Genomic DNA, 8,501 nt, shown 5'->3' with positions numbered 1-8,501 from the left:
CGATACTTATAATCTGAAATAAAAAATTCGGGGGCTAATAAACAACCATTGTTTAAAATGTATATTTTCCGATGAGCCAGCCACAAAAATTACGGTATTCGTGTCGCAAAATACATACCGACCAATCATAAAGCGATTTTTAAAATCCTAATTATTTAATCTCACCTTCCGACGGATCAAAGTAAGTTGCTAACCGTTGGGATCGTTAATCAGCTGTCACAGCCACAAAGGTAAACGCAAATAAAAACAAAACAAGTGAGGTAAAAGTATGTTTCGACCACAAAGTACCTTATCATTTTCATTTGCCTAGTTAGTATTATATCAGTTTTAAAAAACAATAAGGATATTATTCAATATCATATATTTTGTAACTTAAGTTTCCTAAACAAAAAGGATGTACTCTACTCATCCATTTCCAAGCACTATTTTCGCAAAACAATAAACTCTAGTTAAATTATTGACCAAAAAGTACAACAAACACAATATATATATATATATATAACAAGTACAACAACAACGGCAGCTGAGACAGTTACAATGCAAACCAGTCGCAGCTCGCACCGGCCACGTGTTGCTGCGTTCGGTATTCAACAATCAGAGGAAACAGATGGCAGCCCGGTCCTCTTAGAAAGCGGCCAAATGGCATGGTCTCGTTTGCAGGGAGCCCTGCAGTCATTTCGGTTTGTCCTCGACAAACTTCGCAACACGAAAATTTCGAGCACCTGCCGCGTTTTGCTCAGTCAATGTGGTAGCCGATTCTGCCCCTTGAGTCTGCTTATTACTTTATTTGAGTCCTACTCAGGACTCAGGAGAAACTCTCCTACCTAGTAGGATAAGTGCATTTTGTCTGGTCTGCATTTATATGTGAAAATGGAAGATTGAGGGCAAAGATGGATTTTTCGTAGTCCATCGCTAGCATGTAATAAACAGCGGACATAAGGACAGGATGTGCGAAAATCAAAAGAGGAGGACCCTCAACAATGCAGGCAGGTGAAGATCGCATTGGTAAGCCATAGCCACAGGACACACATTGAGTACTATAGGAAAATGTGGAAGCTATCAAAAACGCGATCACCGATTCCGGTCACACAAACAAATCACATAAATACTTGGGAAAAGTCTTCTCGCCTTTACCACGCCCAAAGCGCAACTCACCAAAGACTAGCCGAATTTATTATGGCCAATATATTTTGTAAATTAAAATCAACAACGGAGAAAGTTAATTCGGAACGGGTATGACAACAGTTTTGTTGTGGTTTTTTTTTACGCTTTTTCAGTTAAAATATTTGTTTTCGAAATAAATCAATGCTTTTTTGTTTTTTCCTACACATTATGCGACTGTGCTTTTATTTTCAATTTGAGCAGAAAGGAAGGGGAATTGTTGATGATGAGTCTGTCCCTCTTTCCCCTTCCATCGGTGATGACTCATTGAGGTCGTGTGCGAAATTTTTCGAATTACTTGAATTTATTTATACATTTGTTTTTGTATTTGAGTTGAATGCAAATTTGCTTGTTTATTGCACGAACAGCGAATACAGATTCCCCGACGTTAGGCACAAAAATCACTTCTCCATGGAAATCTAAGAAAAAACGGACTAAGATAAAAGAAAATAAAAAATAAATAAATTATATTTTTATTCTACATTAGAAACTTAGTTTTTTGAATTTTGTAACTATCTTTCAACTTTTCACACCTGAAATAAAAACAAAGACCATAAAACGCAAAAAGTTAGCGCCGACAATCTGTAGAAAATAATCGGTATTAGGCAAATAAAAGGCATTGACAGTTTTTTCCCGTCTAGAACTCGAGGTATATTCTTTATTTCGGCATTGCTGTAACATATTTAAGTTGTGCTGCCAGGTACAACTAATGATCCAAGGGGGTATTTAAACTTTAGCATTATTTGACAGTTGTGAGCTGGTTATTACTTTTGAGTTTCTTTTTTTTATATTTTGTTCAGTACTATGTTAATTACGTGTGTAGGAAACCATTGGGCAAATGAAATGATTAGATGTCGTGTGTGAATTGTGATAAAAATGTTCGTGACTCGGCACGCGTTTTTTCGGGTGCTCTAAGAGTTCAGTTCAATGGATTTCGCCTGAAGCCCGATCGGCGACAGAGCGTTAATTACAAGTCGTAAGCAACCAACAGCAATTTCCGTTAGTTTATAGTTTCGTTAACTTTCGTTTTTCGCAGCTGCGATTTTGCTTTTGAATGGGGGAAAACCCTCAAAGCCGGTAGGGAAACAACATCTGCCAAGCTACGAGCGTAATATTGCAACAGCCTAATTGGTAAATATGTATTGATACCGATAATCAGTTTGGAAGATATCTCTATTGAGTTATCTATTTTTACCCGTTGTGGACGAACAGCAAACTGCTGCAAATAGAGTTGACCTTTGTGAAATAATATTTTTAGTTGAGATAATTTTGTAAAACCGAATCGATCGCGGTGTGCTTTTATCGCTGTTGAACGGGAAAATCTTTTTCGCTCGGTTCGAAAATAGAAACGAAATTGTTTGATGCCAAAATTCTAACGGATATTTGATAGTCAAGGAAATCGACTATTTTAGGTTCTCCGTTGTTTTAGTTTACTAGTTTATTAATTTAATTTTAGTTTAATCATAGAAGTATTGATCATGCTTACTTGATTCTCCAATCGCGGGTTTATAAAAAATGAACCATACGCCGAAATAGACGCGATTGCTTCGCCTTTTTTTAAAAAGAATTTCATAAGCTCCTCGACGGCATTGCTATTTATGGCCCAAAGCAAAGTCAATGACCTAATGCCGAGAACATTACGCATACGACCCGTGCCCGTTTGCCACCTATAATGTGACACCTTTTGGCTTCAGCATTACCGCATTTTTCGCTCTGGACTTTGTGGATTTCGGGCACGTTCACACCGCTAGAAAACGAAAACATTGATAGTACCTACAGAACATTGGTAACACGGTAGCTCTAGAGCTCAAAACCATAGATGCGCAGTGCAAAGACAGATATTTCATCATTAGCTTGTTGGAACTTTTCATTAAAATCGGCAAAAAGTTTAGCAAAGCGTGAGGCGTACAAATGGCCAGGGATAAATAAAAAATTTATTTATTTTGTTTTTTAAGACACGATTGTTGTTGTTATTTTAGGTGTCATGGACATCTCTCGCTACAAATTTTTACTCACTATGTTTTGAATTTTGGAATTGAAATCTGAGACAAAAGACATTCTCTTTTTTTCGAACGGTTTTAGATTTCATTATGTTGTTTAACCTTTTTAAAATACAATGTCTTTCGCAATGTTTTTTACTTTTATTCCAACTTTAAACTGTGCTACCATTTATGATCTAATAATCAAACTTAACTGAGCCTTTTTACAATTGACCATGAATTAAATTTTTGTTTATAATTTTTTATTTACACGTGCTCAAAAGCAGGATACCATTTAAAAAACAAAAATTGGGTAAGCCGTATAAAAATTATCATTTTGTGTGCTAAATATTCATTATTTGAATTGGTCATCGCTTTCGCACTGTATGTTAACGGTATCAAGCGCAAGCGGGTTTTAACAGAAGCAGGCGATTTTGTCTAAATACGTATGCCAACTAGTGTATTTGTTGCTGATGTTACTTTATCAGAATAAGGTTAACAAACGTTTCCAAGGTCATTTTAATACAAAGTTAAAAACTCACACGTGCAGCCCTATTTACTCACTCACACACTCGAGTATTTATTTTGCACTTGACATTTACCTACGAGGTAATCGTAAAAACTACAAAAACCAATAGGAACCGTTACAGACAAATGGCTACCAATTCCTCCTATCTATCTGGAATACAGTGCAAGAAATGCCATAAAAAGGGGGTTGAACAACTTAAACACACTAACAGTAGGAGGTACCCTTAATAGGCCCTTAAATTGGTTAAATTTATTTCTAGCTCTGAAGACTCTGAAGATATGAACCCAGAAATATATTTGTAACTTGCCAAAAAAGTTTGTTTCTTGTAGTGTACATATGCCGTTCGTTATATTTGCCATAGACCATTATCGTAATTCCCTTTTCACTACTTTTTATTTTTGTTTTGGTCGTAAATGCAGAAAGAGGCTCGTGTGTAATCAGGTAAGGGAGGTGTCGAAGGGTGCAATGGGGGCTTCAGGTACTTAAAACCGCAGTCCTAGTGGCTGCAGGAGTGGCGTGTATGGGGAGGGGTCTAGACCAAATGTCGGCGCGTGTACACTACTGAAGTATCCAAGGCGTCTCGAGTGCTTAAAAACACTATCCGAAATACATTGGGTAAAGCGGGGTCTGGGGGCAACTGAGCCGGCTATTTCGCTGCACAATTTTGCGACAAAACATCCGGAGTACGATCTAGTATACTGTTAATTTGCTATCTGGTAGTGTGGGTTTATGACTCACTTGATTGTTTTCCATGCAGTGATGGGGGGTGAACAAATTAAGTGCTTCATGATTTAAACGGCATTAAGTTTGCATTTGTATATGATGTAAATAATTATCAAATATTCAGGTATTGATCTGAAGGTGAACTAGTCTTAGGTAACATTTTAAATAATATACCCAACAGTTTATTAAATGATAAGTATTAAATCTAAAAATAATAAGAATGAGTCAAACCAGAAAAATCTGCAGTATATTTTGCAAGGAGTAAATATGAAATATTATATTTCACATATTTTATTTTTATACCCCGTACTTGTAAAGTAAAAGGACCGTATGAAGGCCTCGATCTCGGCCGCTATAAAAGCATGCAAGTTCCAGAGATATACAAATCGCCTAAAACTGCCAATTTAAATTTCTATCGATATACCAAAAAACTCCTTGTCACGTCCACAAACCGCCTTAAACTTTCAACTTAAAATGTATTGATATTTCTTCGATTTATTGTTTGCCTACCGGTACACCAAAAACACTATGGGCACCACAACAACAACAATCATTTTTTAATTTTCTTCATTTTTTTCTCGAATGCCAGGGAAATGATGAAATTTCTGGTTTGCTCTTCCACTAGCTGAGTAGCGGGTATCTGACAGTCGGGGAAATACTCGACTGTAGCATTTTGTTTTTTTTTTATTTCAGTCTCGTAAACATTTTAAAGGAGAATAGATGTCATAATAATTTGCACTGAGCAAATCACTTATGACTACTGCGATGCTGAATGCACAAAGCGAAACTTAGTTTGTACTGCTACGGAATTGAATTATGGGCCAAATATAAGAAAACCGTGATGGGTCAACGCGGCTGCCATGACTGTCCACTGCCACCCCCGCCTATAAAGGGGCCTAAGAGGTTTGGTGGGTAAGTTCGAGGAGGTGCATGTTACGTTTGACTTTATGCAACAGTTTAAAGGACCATATTTTTGCGGAAATTGAATTTGGCGACCATCTTAAACCGCACCCCGCCCAACACTACCCCTTTTATCTTGTCATTTCACCCTCTCCTCCCATTATTGCAACTTTGTTGCATTTTCTAAGTAATTTGTCATCGTTTGGCTAAGACTCAGCCAAACGACGGACGTGACAAGAGTGTCAAGTAGGGAGCTGTCAGTTTAAGGCACTGCACGAAAATTAGGAAACTAAATTATTAAAAATAAAATTGAGTACAAGTTTTTTAGAGGCAATTTTTATTGTGTGTTTTACTGACACCTCATCATTCAATCACTTCATTCATTTTCATCATAATAATTTATTTTTAAATTCATAAAATGGCTTTCTGTGTTCTGTAAAACGAGAAAGAGTTCAGTCATCAAAGTTGAGGTATGAGGTAGGGAAAGGAAACCGTACATATATTTCATATTTGGTATTTTGTTTATCATTTCACATTTATTTCACAAAGTTCTATTTATCTCCTATTTTAACTGTGAATTTCTGCGAATCGTACAATGTTTTTTGGGTTTATGTTGTCGCCAAATGATTTAAAGTTTCATAGTATTTTTAGGACTTAGTGTTTTTAAGCGTTTGAAGCTTTGTGCGACGTACTTTGGAACTTTTTGTTGTTTTTGTTTAATTTTTTGCTGTTGTTTTTTCTGGTTATGTTGTTAACGGCCTTTACTAATGAACAGTTATGCAGTGTGCAAAAATAAACCAATAACAAAAAACAAAGCGCAGAGCAAATGAGACAATCGACAATAACAAAAACAGGCTATGAATATTATTGAACATCATTTATGGATAATGAAACCCGCCCTAAGTATTGTTTTTGTAGTTTTTATCTTAAAACTTACATTTTGCCGCTCAGATGAAACAGACTTTTCCAAATCTCTCGTAATATCTGACAAAAATAAACAACAGCTAAAGAGAGAGAGATCGGCTGTAGCCAGTCCGTTACAACCGAGTGCTCTGAGCTGAAAAGGTGGACGTTGAACCGCTCACGCGAACCCGCCATGATGCGGAATCTGCTGTTGATGTGGATGCGGATTTGTATGTGAATTGTCATGTTGATCTTCTTGGTTTTCCCATGTCTGTCACACTATGATGTATGCTGATTGCATGAAAAGGATCTGCTGTGCGGAAAATGAAAACCCGATAGGAAACCCAGACAAGTTACATTGCTTGACCCAATTGTTTGACCCCGTTTCAAACACGTAAAACCATAGAAACCCCGCTCCACAATAACCCCCCATGAACGCACACAAATACAAGCGGACCATCCACTCGATTCAACACGCACTGGCACGCATATTTGGGTTCGACATTACAAGCACAGTTCGCCAAGGGTTGATTTATTCGATGTTTGTCTCTGGTAAATGCTCAAAATGATTTTGTTTATAATAAAATAAAAGTTAAGTCCGACTGGGTTAACCTCTTATGCCGCCACTTTATATTTTATGACTCACTTTTTATTAATTTGCATAGTTATAACCCGCGAATATTTACACACGGATGTCACGTAATTTATGTGGGCTTGGAGTCTTTAAGTTTATTTTGTCTAATCCAAGGAGCATACCTTTGTTTTCTTTCGTTTTATTCTTTCTTATTCTTATAAATATTATATGTATAATCAATAGAAATGGGATATATGTACATATGTACATTATATAAAATCATCATTGTTTAATTCTAGGTAAAAAATATGTACATATATTGGCTTGTGTAATACGAATTTACATATTGTGGAAATTTCGTAGTTATAAAAACTCATGAACTTTTCCAGTGAGGATGCGTCCGGTATCGCATTTTTTTGGCATGCGAATAAAAATAGATAGCGCCCAGGTTGTCGAATATCTAATACTCGTTCAGAGCTTACCGCCCGGCAGTTGATTGATTGCGTCGTTTGGCAATTATAATAAAAATCAATCAAAACAAACGGAAAACCTATTAAAAAACGAAAACACTCCTTTCAAACGAGACGATTATATAAATTTGGAGACAATCCTGTAGTTTTACAGAGAACAAATTATTTTCGAGTCATTGAACTCTTTGCTGAATGCAAACTTTAGGAAAAAATTCAACCTCTTTTTTTTTTAGATAATTTTACTACAAAAATAATAAAATGAAAAAACCAAATATGTACAGTCTACAAAAATATGAAGCAGTTTGTTACGAAAATAGTGGGGAGCGGCGCAGAAGCAAAAACAGAGAGAATACATAAAAATAAACGTGGTGAACAAAGAGAGCTGGTAGATGGCCATAGGAATGGTGGAAATAGAACTAAAGAGTATATACACTCAGGAACGATGTGGAAACGACACCAAGGAGTGGATGAACTCTGGTTCCACAGTACATTTGTGCGCTCGCGCGCTCCAAATTATACCATTGCGTTCGGCTATGTTTCCATTTCGTTTCGTAGCCATCCCCAGTCCCCGCTGACACCAAAACCCCTCTCTCAACATCGACTCTCTCATTCTTTCCGTTCTGTAAAAATCAAAATAAATCGTAAATAATTTTTTCGCTCCTATGAATGGAATGGTGTGGTGGCTTTTGGGTTTGTGAGCGAGAGCGAGAGCGAAATATAAGGTTGTCATTAGTAGTAGTATTTTGAGTACCCCCTTTCTTCTTATTTTTCTGCTGAAATCCGATAACCAGTGTGCAAGCGAGACAAAAAAATAACAAACAATTATAAACTATGCGAGTGTGTGTGCGCTGTTGTGGGCGAAAAAGAGTTTGAAAACGGGAAAGGGAGGAATTGGAATTTCACAACATTTGAATGGAGCGGCGACGCGGACTGCGCCGCGTGCTAATTTCACTTGCAACAACAACTTTTCGTTCTATGCAATATGGTACAACATGTGCGAGCGGGACACAAGCAAGTTAAAATAAAAATAAAAACGGGTCAAGAAACCGATGCCGAAACTGATGACGCTGGTCTTGTTGTTTTGCTGTCTTTTTGTTGTTGCTTTATTACAGATTGATTTTTAATGCGAGCGTGAGCGTATACATGTACACATGTTTTGTTAGTAGTATTTCGTGTATTTGTATTTGTATTAAATACAAATATTTGTAAGGTTAATATATATTATCAATAAAGTGTAAACAATAATATCAATTACGTAATTC

Source organism: Drosophila simulans, chromosome 3L, assembly GCF_016746395.2.
Source record: "Drosophila simulans strain w501 chromosome 3L, Prin_Dsim_3.1, whole genome shotgun sequence".
NCBI classification, from domain to species: Eukaryota; Metazoa; Arthropoda; class Insecta; order Diptera; family Drosophilidae; genus Drosophila; species Drosophila simulans.
This window is presented reverse-complemented; position numbering follows the sequence as displayed.